General features: G+C 36.5%; 1 protein-coding gene across 3 annotated transcripts in view; it reads left to right on the forward strand.

Moving 5' to 3' along the window:
- Nucleotides 1-17,653, forward strand: part of LOC114031787 (ankyrin repeat domain-containing protein 12-like) — a 190,167-nt gene that overhangs the window by 21,636 nt on the left and 150,878 nt on the right. For 2 of the 3 annotated variants that reach the window (XM_027846908.1, XM_027846910.1), the window contains exon 2: nucleotides 9,135-9,228. The exons of the other annotated variant lie outside the window; for it this stretch is intronic. The gene's annotated coding sequence lies outside the window, so the exon portion shown is untranslated. The remainder of the gene's footprint in view (nucleotides 1-9,134; nucleotides 9,229-17,653) is intronic. 3 annotated transcript variants of the gene reach the window in all.

Below are 17,653 nucleotides of genomic sequence, written 5' to 3' on the forward strand. Positions count from 1 at the left end.
TTATTTTTTTTCTAGCTTTATAAAGTAAACCTTTGGTAGTATGATTGGTATGGCATTGAATAAGTAAATTAATGTAAGTAGTGTTGTCATTTTTATCATATTGGCTCATCATACCTGTGAACAATTAATATTTCTCCACTTATTTAGTTGTCTTTATATGTGTAATGAGTATTTTGTAATTGTGCTCATATAGTTTTTGTTGTCTTGGCAGTTACGCTCTGTGTCCACCATTTTATACTGTCTATAATTATTTTAGATGGAATTTCTCTCTCTTCCTGCTGGATTTTGTTGGTAATAATATAGAAATGCTGATGATTTGTGTGGATTTATGCTCTGCAATTTTGATTTAAAGTTAATCTTTTTTTCAATTCTTTAGTTGATGCTAAAGGGTTCCCTAAATAAAACATCATATCTGCAAAAAGTGATAATTTTGTTTCCTCTTTGCCTGTACTTAGTCCTTCAATTTCTTTTTCTTGTCTTATTGCTACAGCTAGCATTTCTAGCACTATATTGAATAGTAATGGTTGATAATGGACATTTTTGCTTTACCCTTGACTTTATTGGAAAGGTCTCTAGCTTATCTCCATTGCATGTAATATTGGCTCTTGAATTTAGATAGCTGTTTATTCCTATGCTTTGTGTTTTGTTTTGTTTTTTAAACAGGAATGGGTGTTGTATCTTGTCAAAAGCTTTTTCAACATTGATTGCTATAATCATATGATTTTTGTTGGTTTTATTATCAATACTGTCCATTATGTTTTTACAGTTTTTGTAATACCAGCCCTGACTTCCTGGCATAAATCCAGCCAGGTAATAGTGTTTAATCTTTGTGGTATGATGCTGATATTTTATTTGCTTGCCAATGGTTTATTTAAACTTTTTTGAATCAATATTCATTAGGGATATTGGTCTATAGTTTGTTTTTGTTTTTTCCCCTTCTGTTTTGACTCTCCCTAGTTTAGGTATTAAAGTCACATTTCTATCGTAAAAGAAATTTGGCAGAACTTCTTTTCTTATTTTTTCCAATAGTTTATCTCCTATTAGAATTAATTATTCATTAAATATTCCATAAAATTTGCTTGTGAATCCATCTAGTCTTAGGATTTTTTATTTTGGGAATTCACTAAAGGCTTTTTCAATTTCTTTTTCCTAAGATAGGGTTTTTTAAGTAGGTGTTTGTGTTCTGTTAAGTTGGGTAATTTATAGTTTTATAAATATTCATCCCGTTGATTTAGATTGTCAGTTTAATTGGCATATAGTTTGGCAAAATCACTTTCTTTTGTATCTTCTTTATTGACTGTGAATTCTCCTTTTTCATTTTCCATATTGGCAAGTTGGTTTTCTTCTTTGTTTTTCTCTTTTAAATCAAGTTAGCTAATGGCTTATCTATTCCATTTGCTCCTCCCTTCCCCCAACAGTTCCTGATTTTACTTATTCAAATTTTTTTTTGCTTTCAGTTTTGTTAGTCTCCTTTAACTTTCAGGATTTCTGTTTTGGTGTTTAATTGAGGTTTTAATTTACTGATTTTTCTAGTTTTTAAGTAGCATGCCCCTTTTGGTTGCTCTTTAGTTTTTAGTTACTCTTTTTGTTAAGTTACTCTTTTAGTTTTTGCTCTTTTGTTTGCTCTTTCTCCCTTTTATTGATAAAATTGTTTAGAGATGCATATTTTTCATTAAGTACTGCTTTGGCCACATCCCCACAATTTTGATACATTGTCTCTTTTATTATCAATATCTTTAATGAAATAATTTTTCTTATTATTTGTTCTTTGATGCACCCATTCTTTAGGATTAAATTATTTAGTCTCCATTTAACTTTTAATCTTTGCATTGTAGTTAGAAAAAAGATTAATTAATATTTCTGCTTCTACATTTTTTTGGGAAATTTTATGCCCTAAATACATGGTTAGTTTTTGTGAAGGTACCATGCACAGCTGAGAAACAAATATGCTCCTTTCTATTTCTATTTAATATTCTCCAGAGGTCTGTCATATCTAACTTTTCTAAAATCCTATTCAAGACCTCATTTCTCTTTTGGTTAGAGTTATCTAGGTCTAAGAGGGGATAAATTGAGGTTCCTCATGATTATAGCTAGAAATTTCTGTCTGTTTCTTCCTTCAAGTCATTTAACTTTTCCTATAAGAATTTAGGTATACACTCATCATGTCATAATAACAAATACTATTTTTATTTTAAAAAATTTTCCATGTAAAATCCTCTAATATCTTTTCCTGTCTTATTATAATGGCTAGTATTTTTAAAACCATGTTAAATAAAAGGGCCAAGGGTTTACATTCTTACCTTTGTTACCTCTTCTTAACAGGAATGCTTCTAATTCTCCATTTCATATTGTGTTGGCTCTTAATGCAGTTTCAGTTATGTTGATGAAAAGTTTTTCCTCATCTATTCCTTTCAGGGTTTTATTACTGTGGGATTTAATAAAAGACTTTTAAAATTGATTTGCTTGTGTACATATTTTATAATGTTGATAGTTCAATCTTGATATTCGTATAATATTTATTTAGGGACAGCTGAGTGGCACAGTGTATAGAGTGCTAGGTCTGGAGTCAGGAAGGAGGGTTCAAATCCAGCCTCAAACACACACTAGCTGTGTAACCCTGGGCAAGTCACTTAACTTCTGTCTGCCTCAGTTTCCTCAATTGTAAAATGAGGATAATACTAGCACCCCTCCCAAATGAGATAATAATTGTAAAGTGCTTAGCACAGTACCTGGAACTTAGAGTAAGCTGTATATAAATATTAGTTATTATTTTGATTTTTATTATGTGATTGCAGAAAACTGGAAGCAACCTTAAAGTTCAACAATAAGGACAAGTTTAAATCATGGTACATTAATATAATTGAATTCTTTAATACAATTAATACAGGAAGGTGTAAGGAAAACAAATCTGGAAAACCTCTATGAAATAATGAAAAATGAAAGAAAATAGAACTAGAAAAAAATGGTGTATACATCAACTACAGTTAGATGAGAAAAAAGTAAATGAGAATAAAAAAGATGAAAGAGGGGGCAGAGCCGAGATGGCAGAGTAAAAGCAGTGACTTGCTTGAGCTCTCCCCCGAACCCCTCCAAATACTTGTAAAAAATGACTCTAAACAAATTTTTTTCTTCTAAATTTTTATTTTTAACATGTGTTTTTAAAACTTTGGGTTACAAATTTTCTCCCTCCCTCCCTCCCCACCCACCCTCATTGAAAAGGCAAGTATCAGGGGAAGCTAGGTGGCGCAGTGGATAGAGCACCGGCCCTGAAGTCAGGAAGACCTGAGTTCAAATCTGGCATCACACCAAACACTTGACACTTACTAGTGTGACCCTGGGCAAGTCACTTAACCCCAATTGCCTAAAAAATAAAAAACACAAAAAACAAACATATGAAAAAAAAAAGAAAATGCAAGTGTCTTGGTACAGGTTATAGATGTGTAGTCATGCAAAACACTTCCATAGTAGTCCTGTTGTGAAAAACTAAGTATATTTCCCTTCATCCTGTCCTACCCCCCATTTATTCTATTCTCTCTTTTGCCCCTGTCCCTCCTCAGAAGTGTTTGCTTTTGATTATCTCCTCCCCTAATCTGCCCTCCCCTCTATCAACCCCTGTTCTCTTGTCCCCTTTCCACCTTATTTTCCTGTAGGGTAAGATAGATTTCCATACCCAATTGTGTATGTTATTCCCTCCTTAAGCCAAATATATGAGAATAAGATTCACTCATTCCCTCTCACTTTCCCCCATTTCCCCTCCATTGTAAAAGTCTTTTCTTTTCTGTTTCATGTGAGTTAATTTACCCCATTCTACTTCTTCCTTTTTCCTTCTCCCAGTATAATCCTCTCTCACCCCTTAATTTTATTTTCCAGATATCACCCCTTCATCTTCAACTCATCCTGTGCCCTCTATCTATCAATACAAACATATCATTTTTTCCCTCCCACTACCCTAATGCTGACAAAGGATTCTTGAGTTACAGATGTCATCTTTCCCTGCAGGAATGTAAACAGTTCAACCTTAATAAGTCTCTTATGATTTCTCTTTCCTGTTTACCTCTTCCATGTTTCACTTGAGTCTTGTATTTGAAAATCAGATTTTCTGTTTAGCTCTGGTCTTTTCCTCAGGAATGCTTGAAAGTCCCTTATTTCATTGAATGGCCTGAAGGATTTTTTTACCCTGAAGGATTATACTCACTTTTGCTGGGTAGGTGATTCTTGGTTGTTATCCTATCTCCTTTGCCCTCTGGAATATCATACTCCATGCCCTCCAGTCCCTTAATGTAGAAGCTGCTAAATCTTGTGTTATCCTGATTGTGTTTCCACAATACTTGAATTGTTTCTTTCTGGCTGCTTGTAATATTTTTTCCTTGACCTGGGAACTCTGGAATTTGGCTACAATATTCCTAAGGGGTTTCCATTTGGGGATCTCTTTCAGGAGGTGATCAGTGGATTCTTTCAGTTTCTATTTTGCCGTCTGGTTCTAAAATATCAGGGCAGTTTTCCTTGATAATTTCTTGAAAGATGATGTCTAGGCTCTTTTTTTGATCTTGGCTTTCAGATAGTCCAGTAATTTTTAAGTTCTCTCTCCTGGATCTATTTTCCGGGTTAGTTGTTTTTCCAGTGAGATATTTCACATTCTCTTCTATTTTTTCATTCTTTTGGATTAGTTTTACAATGCCTTGATTTCTCAAATAGTCACTAGTTTCCAATTGCTCCATTCTAATTTTTAAGAAAGTATTTTCTTCAGTAAGCTTTTGTACTTCCTTTTCCTTTTGGCCAGTTTTGCTATTTAGGGCATTCTTCTCCTCATTGGCTTTTTGGACCTCTTTTGCCATTTGGGTTAGGCTATTTTTTAAGGTGTTATTTTCTTCAGTATTTTTTTTGGGTCTCCTTTAGCATCACTCTCAGTTTTTCCTCTGCTTTTCTTACTTGCTTCTCAGAATCCTTTTTCAGATCTTCCATGGCCTGGGACCAATTCATATTTTTCTTGGAGGCTTTGGATGTAGGAGCTTTGGCTTCGTTGTCTTCTTCTGGTTGTATGTTTTGATCTTCTTTGTCACCAAAGTAAGATAATATAGTCTGACTCTTTTTGTGCTGCTTGTTCATGATCTCAACCAATTACTTGAGTTATAGACTCTTTGTTAAGGTAGGAGTCTATTTCCAGTGTGGAGAATGTACTGTCCCAAGCTTCAGGGGTTTTGTACAGATGTTTTCAGAGATACTTCTAGGGACCTATAAATTTTCAGTTCTTCCAAGATGCTTCCAAGATCAAGGGTGAGGTATTTACTCCTTTCCTGGCCTGTGCTCTGGTCTATGAGTGACCATAAACACTCTTTTCTGTTCTTGGAACTGTGAGGAGGATTCTTTTTCCACAGCCACTACAACCTCCACCAGACCAGCACTCCTCCTCACCCCAGGACCGCCACCCAGAACTGTGACTCAGATCCAAGCATGGGCAAAGCAAGAGAATCCTGTACCAGCAGAGAGATTCCTGCAATCCCCCTCTAATCAGCTACTCGATTCCCCCTTAGTCTGTAGGCCTAAAACTCAGGAGGCAGCCTGCACCCCAGGGCCAAGCTCAGGGAATGGGCCTGAGACCCTACCGTGCTTCTCTCTCACCAGAGAAATAGACTTTTCCCACTGACTTGCTAAGTTGTCTTTGGCGTTCATGGGTTGGAAAGTCTGGAATCCACCACAGCTGCCTGTGATTCAGTCCTCTGAGGCCTGCTTCAGGTTTGCTGCGGCCTGAGTGCCCATGCTGAACTGTGCTTCTCTCCCATCCTGGTGAGATATACCTTTCCAATCAACCATCCAGACTGTCTTGGGCTGGAAGTTTGTTTCACTCTGTCTTTTTGTGGGTTCTGCTGCTTTAGAATTTGTTTAGAGCCATTTTTATAGGGGGAAGAGCTCAAGCAAGTCACTGCTTTTACTCTGCCATCTTCTCTTCTTTTCTTTCTGTAAACAAATTTTAGAGCAGCAGAACCCACAAAAAGACAGAGTGAAACAAATTTCCAACCCAAGACAACCTGGATGGTCAATGGGAAAGTTCTGTTGTGCCAGGCTGGGAGAGAAGCATAATTCAGTGTGGGCTGTGCCGGCAAAGACCAGGACTCAGAAACCCAGAGTAGGCCCCAGGAGACCGAATCACGGGGAGCTGTGGCGGCTTCCACATTTCTCAACCCACAAATGCCAAAGACAACTTGGAAGGTCAGTAGGAAAGATCTGTTGGACCTTGGTGAGAGAGGAACGTGGTCCAGCACTGGTCCTCGTGCACCCCAGGGTGGTGGCCACAGCGGCAGCAGTTTCTTCTGGAGCTCTTGGCTCACAGCGGTGGGGAGATCAAGCAGCTGATCAGAGGGAGATTGCAGGGATCTCTTTGCTGGTGGTGAGACAGGATTCTCTTGTTTTGCCCATGCTTGGATCTGAGTCCCAGTCCTGGGTGGCAGTCCTGGGGCGAGGAGGAGCACTGGCATAGTAGAGCTTGTGGCAGCAGTGGAGAGGGAACCCTCCTCTCATTTCCAGGGCAGAAAAGAGTGCTTGTGGTCACTCGTAGATCAGAGTACAGGCCAGGAGAGGAGTAAACACCTCTCCTTAGAACATACCACCTTGGAAGAATTGAAAACTCACAGGTCCCTAGAAGTATCTCCAAAAACAGCTGCACAAAACCCTTTAAGCTTGGGACAGGACACCCTCCACACTGGAAGCAGAGCCTACCTTAACAAAGAATTAAAAAGTCAAGTGATTGGCTGGGAAGATGAACAAGCAGAGGAAAAAAAAGAATCTTACTTTGATGACAAAGAAGATCAAAACATATAACCAGAAGAAGACAACAAAGTCAAAGCTCCTACATCCAAAGCCCCCAAGAAATATATGAATTGGTCTCAGATCATAGAAGAGCTCAAAAAGGATTTTGAAAATCAAGTAAGAGAGGTAGAGGAAAAATTAGGAAGAGAAATGAGAGTGATACAAAAAAATCATGAAAAACAAGCCAACAGCTTGCTAAAGGAGACCCAAAAAAATGCTGAAGAAAATAACACCTTAAAAAATAGACTACAGGGGCAGCTAGGTGGTGGAGTGGATGGAGCACTGGCCCTGGAGTCAGGAGGACCTGAGTTCATATCCGGCCTCAGACACATAAACACTTAATAGCTGTGTGACCCTGGGCACTTACCCCCATCGCCTAGCCAAAAAAAAAATAGACTATACCAAATTACAAAAGAGGTCCAAAAAGCCAGTGAGAAGAAGAATGCCTTAAAAAGCAAATTAAACAAATGGAGAAGGAGGTCTAAAAGATCACCAAGGAATTCCTTAAAAATTAAAATGGAGCAAATGGAAGCTAATGAGTCTATGAGAAATCAAGAAATTATAAAACAAAACCAAAAGAATGAAAAAATAGAAGACAATGTGAAATATCTCATTGGAAAAAACAACTGACCTGGAAAATAGATCCAGCAGAGATAACTTAAAAATTGTTGGACTACCTGAAAGCCACGATAAAAAAAAAAAGAACCTAGACATCATCTTTCAAGAAATTATTGAGGAATACTGCCCTGATATTCTAGAACCAGAGGGTAAAATAGAAATTGAAAGAATCCACTGGTCACCTGATGAAAGAGATCCTAAAAGGAAAACTCCCAGGAATATTATAGCCAAATTCCAGAGTTCCCAGGTCAAGGAGAAAATATTACAAGTAGCCAGAAAGAAACAATTCAAGTATTGTAGAAACACAGTCAGGATAACACAAGGTTTAGCAGCTTCAACATTAAGGGATCTGAGGGCTTAGAATTTGATATTCCAGAGGTCAAAGGAGCTAGAATTAAAACCAAGAAATCACCTACCCAGCAAAACTGAGTGTAATAAATGCAGGGAAAAAATTGATATTGAATGATGTAGAGGAATTTAATGCATTCTTGAGAAGCCAGAGGTAAATAGAAAAATTGACTTTCAAATATAAGACTCAAGAGAAGAGTGAAAAGGTGAACAGGAAAGAGAAATGTAAGGGATTATTAAAATTGAACTGTTTACATTCCTACATGAAAAATGATATCTGTAACTCATGAGACTTTTCTCATTATTAGGTTAGTTGGAGTGAATGTATATAGACAGAGGGCACAGAGTGAGTTGAATATGAAGGAATGATACCTAAAAAAGAAAATTAAGGGATGAGAGAGGAATGTACTGGGAGAAGGAAAAAGGGAGCAGTAGAATAGAGTAAGTTATCTCATATGAAAGAGGCAAGAAAAAACTTTTATAGTGGAGAGGAAGAGGGGGGAGGTGAGAAGTAATGCATGAATGTTACTCTCATTGGATTTGGCTTAAGGAGGGAATAACATACATACCCAATTGGGTATGGAAATCTGTCTTACCCTACACGAATGTAGGTAGATAGAAGGGAGGGAAGATTTGGGGAGGGGGTAATCAGAAGCAAACGCTTTTGAGAAGGGATAGGGACAAAAGAAAGAATAGAATAAATGGGGGTGGGATAAGATGGAGGGAAATATAGTTAGCCTTTCATGCCATGACAATTATGGAAGTGTTTTGCGTGACTGCACATATATAGCCGAATTGCTTGCCTTCTCAATGAGGGTAGGTGGGGAGGGAAGAGGGGAAAGAATTTGAAACTCAGAGTTTTAGAAATGAATGTTAGAAATTGTTTCTGCATGCAACTGGGAAATGAGATACACAGGCAAAGGGTTATAGAAATCTATCTTTCCCTACAGGAAAATACAAGGGGAAGGAGATAAGAGAAGAGGGGACAGTTATAGAAGGGAGAACAGATTGGGTGAAGGGGGAATCAGAATGCAGGCTGTCATGGGGTGGGGGAGGGAAGGGATGGGGATAAAATTTGGAACTCAAAATCTTGTGGAACTAAATGTTGAAAACTAAAAATAAACAAATAAATTTAAAAAAAGATGAAAGTACTGATGGGGACTTGGAGAAAGTGGTTTAAATAGCATTGGTGCTTTTAAAATTAAAACTCTTTAACAAATATAAATAGCTACTAAACAGGACTACTTGTGATTTTCAATTTCTAATGAAACATTTTAAAAAGAAAAAATTTGTTGCTATTATAATTTCTCTATTTTGTTTTTACTTTATCATTGTATTCATAGTATTTTACTTTTCCTTTTTAGATATTTCTATACTGATTTGACCAGTGCTAAACAAACTAAGGAATTAAATCTGGTCACAACCAACTGATATTTACAACTGTGACTCAGCTTTTAGGTAATTGTTTTTATTTGTCATTTTTTGTGTGTTTGCCTGATTGTTGAGATAAGAATAAAAGTGTGAAGGTTTCCAGATAACCATGCAAAAAATGTTTCTAGTTGTATTACTAGTGGAATTTTTACATTAAGGCCTCATTCTTATCTGGTGTTGCTGAAAACCAATAGTTAAAAATTAGGAGCATAAAGGGTTGCATATGAATAGTAGGAGAATTAGCTTTAGCTAGAACACCCACAGCCCCTCATGATTATTTCCATCTCTGATTGGTCATTCTGAGAAAAGTAAGAATAAAAGTTCAAAGCCCGTTAATGTTCACTGCTGTATTACATTACACAGGGACGTTTACTGCATTATATGCTATTTCCAAGCTCCACAGCTGTGGATTTCATAAATCTTTTACCTCCGGAGTTTGGGGCTTAGCTACACTTAGTTATATATTAGAATACAAATTAAGCTGGCTTAATAACATGGTAATTGAGGGGTAAGCCAAATGTCTCTGCCTCTGTTTTATCTAGTGAGGCTTCTGACTTCTTTCTAGTTACTCAAACTTTAGAGCCCAGATTTATCTATACTCAGAGAACAATCAATCTATCAGCAAGCGTTTATTAAGCATTTAGTGTGTTCTAAACACTCTTCTAAGCCCTAAGAATAGAAAGGAAAACAAAAACAAAAAAAGTTCCTGCCTTCATGGAGCTTATATTCTCACAGTAGTAACAACATATAAATAAATCTAAAAGTACTTACAAAATAAATTCTGGGTAGATGGCACTAGCAGCTGGGAGGAACTCTTGCAAAAGGTGGCCCTTGAACTGAGTCTTTTTTATTATTATTTATTTATTTTTAGTTTTTAACATATACTTTTATAAGATTGTGAGTTCTAAATTTTCCCCCCTCCCTTCTTTCTCCCCTCCCCAAGACAGCATGCAATCTGATATGAGCTATAAATATGCAATCATATTAAATATTTCTACATTAGTCATGTTGTGAAAGAAAAATTGGAACAAAAGGGAAAAACCACGAGAAGGAAAAAACAACAACTAAAAAAAGGGAGAGAAAATATTATGCTTCGATCTACATTCATACTCCATAGTTCTTTATCTGGATGTGGATAGCATTTTCTGTCATCAGTCTTTTGGAATTGTCTTAAATCAATGCATTGCTGAGAAGAGTTAAGTCTGTCAAAGTTGGTCATTGCACAATGTTGCTGTTACTGTGTACAATGTTTAATTGAGTCTTAAAGGATGCCAGGACCCCTGAGACTCATAAAGTGAATAGAGAGCATTCCAGGAATGGAAGATACCAGTGCAAAATGCACTGAGAAAGAGATAAAGATTATATGATAGGAACAGCAAATAGACATGGAAGGGAATAATGTATAAGAACACTGGAAATATGATTAGGAAAGGGCCATATTGTAAATAGTTTTAAATGCCAAATAGGCCATTTGATTTGAAATCTCTCTTTTTGTCATCTCCCACTCTCTCCTTCTTTCCCTTAGTCTCTGACAAGAAGGTGGCCCTTCTTGCCAACACCAGCTCTTGTTGGTGTATCCTTGATCTCATCTGCTTCTTTCTTCAGCAGATTACAAGTTCAGTCATCCCTTTTTCTAATCTTTGAACTCTTCCTATCGGTTTTTTCTTATCTACTGGGCCTTCAGAAATGCCCAACTTTCAGACCAAACACTTGAGTGACACTTACCAGCTGTGTGACCCTAGGCAAGTCACTTAACCCCAATTGCCTAAAAAAAAAATGCCCAACTGTCCTCAAACTTTAAAAAGTCTTCACTAGGTTTTACTATTCCTTTAAGCCATCCTCCTATATCTCTTCTCCCTTCCTCAGGCAGACTCCTCAGGAATTTATCTGAGCTCACTGCCTCCACTTCTCCTTTCATGTGCTCCTCCATACTTTGCAGTTTGGCTTATGACCTCATCCCTCAACTGTAACTGCTCTTTCAAAAATTATCAACAATCTTTTACTTGCCAAGTCTTTTTTTTTTTTTTGAGTTCTCATTCTTCTTGACCAATCTGCTACATTGAAACTGCTCATCACCCTCTCCTCTTGAATAAGTTTTTTTTTCTCTGAGCTTTGCTCACTTTACTATTGTCTTGTCCTCCTCCTACTTGTCTAACCACCCTTCAGTCTCTTTGGTTGGTTCTTCATTCAGGTCACACCCCGTAACAATGGGTGTTCCCTAGGCCTCCTCCTCTTCTCTCTTTTCACTCTCTTGGCACTCTCATCAGCTCCAATTAATTTAATTATCATCTTATGCTATGATTCCCAGAGTGTAATTCCCTGACTCCTTGTTCTCCCTGATCATTTGTATCCAATCATTTGTCAAATTATATTATTTATACCTTCATAGATCTCTTTCATCTGACCACTCTTGCAGCTACCTCATTAGTTGTGGCCACCATCATATCTAGCCTAGAAAATTGCAATAGCCTCCTTATTGGTCTTCTTCCTTCAAGTATCATCCCATTCGAATCCACCCTTCACATTAATGCCAAAATGTTTTTCTTTAAGCCTAGATCCAACCATGTAATTCCCTTACTCAATAAACTCCTGTGTCTTCTTGTTCTCTATAGCATGAAATATAAATTCATCTGTTTAACTTTAAAGGCCCTTTACAACCTTGCCCAACCTGTCTTTCCAGCCTCGTACATTATTTTCACTCCTGCACAATTCTATTCAGCCAACCTGGCATTCTCTCTTTACCTCACGTACTACACATCACCTGTTGCTGTGCTTTTGCACTGACTTTTTCCCATGATTTTTTTCTTTACTTCATGGAATTCCTCTATTCAAGGCACAACTCAAACATCATCTTCTATATGAAACCTTTCCTATTTCCCTCAACTAATAGGAACTCTATTCAAATTACCTTGAATTTAATAACCTTGTGTTTGTATTTATTGTTATTGTATTTATTCTACATATATTTACATATGTGTTTATTATCTCCCTAATTTGATTATACTCTCCTTGCAAGTGGATATTGCTTCATTTATTGTATTTGTTTCTCTCGCACTTAGCACAGTGGCTGGCACAGAGTAGGGACCTAATACATGCTTGTTGATTCAAATTGATTTATATTTGACCCTAGAAATTATAGAAAGCTATTAGAGTTTTAGTAGCAGGTGACATGACATTGTCAGACCTTTAAGAAAATTAGTTTGGCAATTCTGTGGAATGTTGATGGAAGCATGGAGAGACTTGAGGCAAAGAATCTATTTAGAAGGTTTTTGTAATATTTCAGCTGAGAAGAGATGAGGGACTGAGTTAGGATGGTGGCTGTGTGAATGAAGATAAAGTATCAAATGTGAAAGATGTAGAGAGAGAAGTCATAAGATTTAACATCTGAATGGATATGTGGGGTAAGTGAGAGAAAGGAGTCAAGAATGATACTAAAGTTGTAAAGCAGGATGATTAGAAGTGTGGATGTGCCCTCAACAGTAATAGGGAAGTTCAAAAGTGGAGTGTGTGGTGAAAGATAATAAGTTCTGTTTTAGACATGTTGAGTTTGAGATAAAGCAGAGGGAAAGATATCCTGTGATAAAGAACATCATTCACTAGTGATGTTTTTGGTGGTTTACTTGCTTTACCCTGCCTCTGATTATAACTGTTTGCCTCCTTTTTCTCTTGGGTGATGTTCTTATATTTTTATATTCCTTCCCTTCTTCTGAACCTTTTCTTAGTCCTCACTGTGACCTCTAGTCACATTACTCTTCCCTAACTGATCACTCCCTATACAGGCTTTACTTTCCCCCCTTTACAATTTTGATCCCATTATACTTATTCAGTTCAACTATAATATTGACCTTTTGAATCCTTTGCCTTATTTGCCACTCATCCATTGCCAAATCCCAATCCCAAGTGACAACCACTATTTGTCTTCTCCACACTTAACTTGAATTCTTCTGTACAACAGTGGTGGAAATCACAGGACCATGTAGACTAGATTCACTACAAATACATTGTCCTATTTCAACTGAACTCTGTTGCTGCGTGGCAATTCTTTTATCCTTCCCTAATTACTTCTTTTTTATCCCTAGAATATCTCTTCTAAGTATTCTCTTCTCTATATCACTTGTCTTCTGACCTCCACTTCACCAAAAGACTACATGTCAAGAGATTTCTTCCCTTTTGTACATTTCAAAACCCCTCAATATCATGTCTTATTCTTGCTTTCTTTGCCCCAGTAGTCCTTATCCTTACCAGGACCAAACCATCTCATTGCGCCCTTGGTTCCATTTCCTTCTGTCTCTTAAAAACTTGCTCTTTCAATCAGCCTGAATCTTTTTTCCTAATTTTCAGTCTTTCTCTATTGCCATTGTTGTTGCTGTGTACAAACATATCTGGGTCTTTCCTTTCCTTCAAAAACTGTCAAGATAATCTACCTAAAGTACCAGAATGTAAGTGTCTCTGTACTGCTCAAGAATCTTTAGTGTTACCTATTGCCTTTTAGGAGAAAATTCATACTCTTAAGCATGGCATTTAAGGTCATTTGCAATTGGGTTCTACTTTACCTTTTCATATTTATATTCCATTACTCTTCTTCACAGAACTGAGGTCTATGCATACTGATGACCTACTTGGCTTCTTCAAACTCAGCATTCCATTCCCTTGTGCATGAAATGCATTCTCTTCTCACATCTGCCTCTGAGAATGACAAGCTTCCTTCAACTGTCAGATTATCCACCTCCTGTAGGAAGCCTTCCCTGATTTTCCTAGTTATTGTTCCTCCATCCTTAAATTATATGTACTTGCCTGTTTCCTTGTTATATCTTTACAACAATCTTCTTGAGGTGAAAACTATTTTTCAATTTTCCTTTTTATCCCTAGCACCTAGGACAGTACCCTTGCACACAGCAGATAATAAATATTTGGGTTGGCTCAGTACTGCCTGCTTATTTTTCTTTGTCTTTGCAGCTTCTGTGGACCCTGCTTTTCTGCCTAGACCTGTTATTCACTTGGTCATTATTATATTTACCCTTGCATTTCTAGACCTACAATATCTGAGATGTACATCCACTAATCTCAGCTTAGTAAGACTGCTGTTTCATGCCTTTCCTGCCCTGATTTGTGCTTCCTATCCAGACCCCCAAGATGAGACTCAGTGTGGAATCACATTTGGGTGTTTGTCATCAGTTTTTATATATGATATTTTAGATTGCAGAAAGAGTTAAATTATTCTTCAAAAAGTTCTAATGAATTTAGAATGTCAAGTCTAATATTTAATGTCATGTCTACAGACTTTTTTTGATCTGTCATACTTTAAAAAACATTAACACTTTTGCCTTTAGAATGCAAATAAAAAAACTATGATAAGGGGATGAATAGTTAGTCTCTAAGGCCTTTTCCAGCTCTAATTTATTTTTATTATAGTGAATTATGTTAAAAGCCTGGAGTTAATGATGTAGTTGATATGACTGTTTAAATCTGAAGTGTCAGAATACCAAAACAAGTGGAAGCATTGTTGAATGCAAGTAGGATGCTGGAGACTCATCAAGATACTTATCAATTAAAGGTAGTATTTGCATTCTTTATTGTGATTGTAACTATATATTGGGAATAGAAATATTTCTTTGGGAATGTATCTCTGAAATTATTCAAGAAGTCTTAGAAAAATTATTATAGATAAAATTTTTGCTTTCTGTTTCTTTTTTTTAAGGCAATTGGGATTAAGTGACTTGCCCAGGGTCACACAGGTAGTATCTGAGGCTGCTTTCTTTTTAAATAAAAAAATTATTGATACTCCTTTAAAAAAAATCACTGTCATACATCCCTCCTCCAAGAGGATCTTCCTTTTTTAACAAAGAAGTGTAGTTGAGCGAAACAAATGAACACATTGGCTATATCTGACAACTATACCTCCTTTCCTATGGATAGGTCACCACATCTCTTTAGAGAAGAGAAAGTGATACTTGAGAAACATTCTTCTAGAGCAGGGGTAGGCAAACTATGGCTCAAGTGCCAGATCTGACCAGCTTCCTCTTTTTGTACTCCATGAACATTTTAAAATATAATAAAACTTTATTTTAGAATATAAAAACAATTTTTAGCCCAGGCCATATAAAAACAGGTGGGCTATATTTGGTCCAAAAGCAGTAGTTTGCTAGCTCCTGTTTTAGAGCCATGATTAGTTACTGTATTGATCATAGTTCTGATAGCTTTCAGAATTATTTTCCTGTACATTATTTTGGTCATTATGTAAGTTATCTTCCTGGTTTTTCTTGTTTTTCTGTGTATTCATACAGTCCTCAGGTTTCCTAGAATTCTTAATTTTTATCATTTTCTAATAGTAATTATAATATTCCTATACATCAGTACTTACATTCCTATACCGTTATTTGTTCAGCTACTCTCAAATCAGTGGGCAGCCGCTTTGCTTCTTGTTCTTTGCTAATTCAAAAAGTACTTCTATGAATAATTCTCTAGATATGTCCTCCCCTCTGTTGTTAACCTTCTTGCAATATATGCCTACTACTGATGTCACTAGGTTGAAGGGTGTAACTAGTTCATTCACTTTTATAGAATAGTTTCAGAAATTAAAAAAAGAGCATACTGTAAACTCTGAGACATACAGTGTTAAACTTAATTATTTCACTGACAAACCAAAAATTCTGCAAGTGATCAGAAGAAAAACCTTTAAATATCTAGTAAAGGAAATTTGAAAAATGCAGGAGTATTCTGAACCGGCCAGAAACCACAGGAAGGAACGGAATAATGTGTTCCAAAGAACATAGAAATTCAAAATGCCATCTAAGGTAATGTACCTTGTAAACCTGAGCCTAACTATTCTTGGAAGAGATGAATGTTCAATGAAAAAGGGTGTTTAAAGTATTCCCACAGAGGAAACCAGACTTGAACAAATTATTTACTTTTCAAACTCCCCAGACAACTAATATACAGGAAAGACAAACAGATATAGTAACCAGTGAGAGAGACTTGAAACAATATGGACTAAGCCTAACCACATCCCATTTAGTAGAGAGAATCAGTATTTTTTTGTGGGACTAAATAGCAGAATGGGAGACCACATAAAAAGGGAGAGGAGAGGAAAAAGATAGAGGGGAATAATTAAGGAAAAGTAACTCCTATAGTCTTTCAAGAAGCAACTCTACAGAAGAATGGGTGAGGAAGCAAAGGGAGGGATAGAAATGGGAAAATCTTATTTCAGTGTTGGGAGGGGGTCCTCCTGACAAATGCTCCCATAGAATAAAGAAACTCTATGAATGGACATGGGGACTTTACTATGGGTAATCTGCGGGTATCTGATGCTTAGAAATACCACATATCTTGGCTCAGGAGAAGGAGAATCAGAGCTACTGGGGGCAACTTACACTTAGAAGAGTGGGAGGACATAGACTCAGAGAAGAGATTTTCTGACAGTTGCAGGATGAGGATGGGGGAATGATCATGGGGAAGCCTAAGAGTAGTAATGAACTGTTAGGTAGGTGGCACAGTGGATATCTGGCATCTAGAAGACCTCAGTTCAAATGCAGCCTCAGACACTAGCCGTATGATCCTGGGCAGGTCACTTATCCTCTGTTTGCTTCGGTTTCCTTATCTGTAAAATGGGGATAATAATAGCACCCACTTCTCAAGACTGTTTTGAAAATCAAATGAGATAATAATTGTACAGTGCCTGGCACATAGTAAGCATTATATAAATGTTATTATTATTAAACTACATAATCAATGACATAAGAAAATTCCTATGGAACATTGATTCTGTTTTATTACCTCACCAAAAAAAAAAAAAGATTCATTAAAAAAAGAAGTTGGAGAAGGAAATGGCAAACCACTCCAGTATATCTTTGCCAAGAAAATTCCAAATGGAGTCAGGAAGAGTTGAACATGGCTGAAACAACTGAACAACAACAATATAAAATAAAAGGAGGAGCTGGAACAAAATTTACTATGCATCAAGTGAATCCAAAGAAGAAAGAGTTGCAATTAGGCTATCAGTCAAATAAAAACAAAAATTCAAAACATAAAAAGAAATAAACAAGGAAAGTAACATGCTGAAAGGAACAAAAGACAAACTATATCAATATTAAATTAATGTGCTTCAAATACCTTAGCATGTGTATTCATAAAGGAAAAATTAGCCAAGTTAGAAGAAGACATAGTGAATAGTGTCAGGAAATTTCATTGTTCCTCTCTCAGTTTTGGATAAATCTAAGAGAAATAAAAACAAAAGGGAAAATATGGAATAGAAAAAATTGCAGGAGAAATTAGAGCTGAAAGACTTATCTTGTCTTCTAGTGAGGTTTCCTAAAGAATTTATTTCTCAATACCGCATGGAACTTAGCAAATAAAAACATAACAAAAACAAAAGGTGTAGCCCCAGATGAAGACTTAACAATGAAATTCTAAAAAAATGAGTGGATCAAAGAGCAAATGATAGAAAGAATAAATA

The sequence above is a fragment of the Vombatus ursinus genome, unplaced genomic scaffold (genome assembly GCF_900497805.2).
Source record: "Vombatus ursinus unplaced genomic scaffold, bare-nosed wombat genome assembly UNPS02015255.1, whole genome shotgun sequence".
NCBI classification, from domain to species: domain Eukaryota; kingdom Metazoa; phylum Chordata; class Mammalia; order Diprotodontia; family Vombatidae; genus Vombatus; species Vombatus ursinus.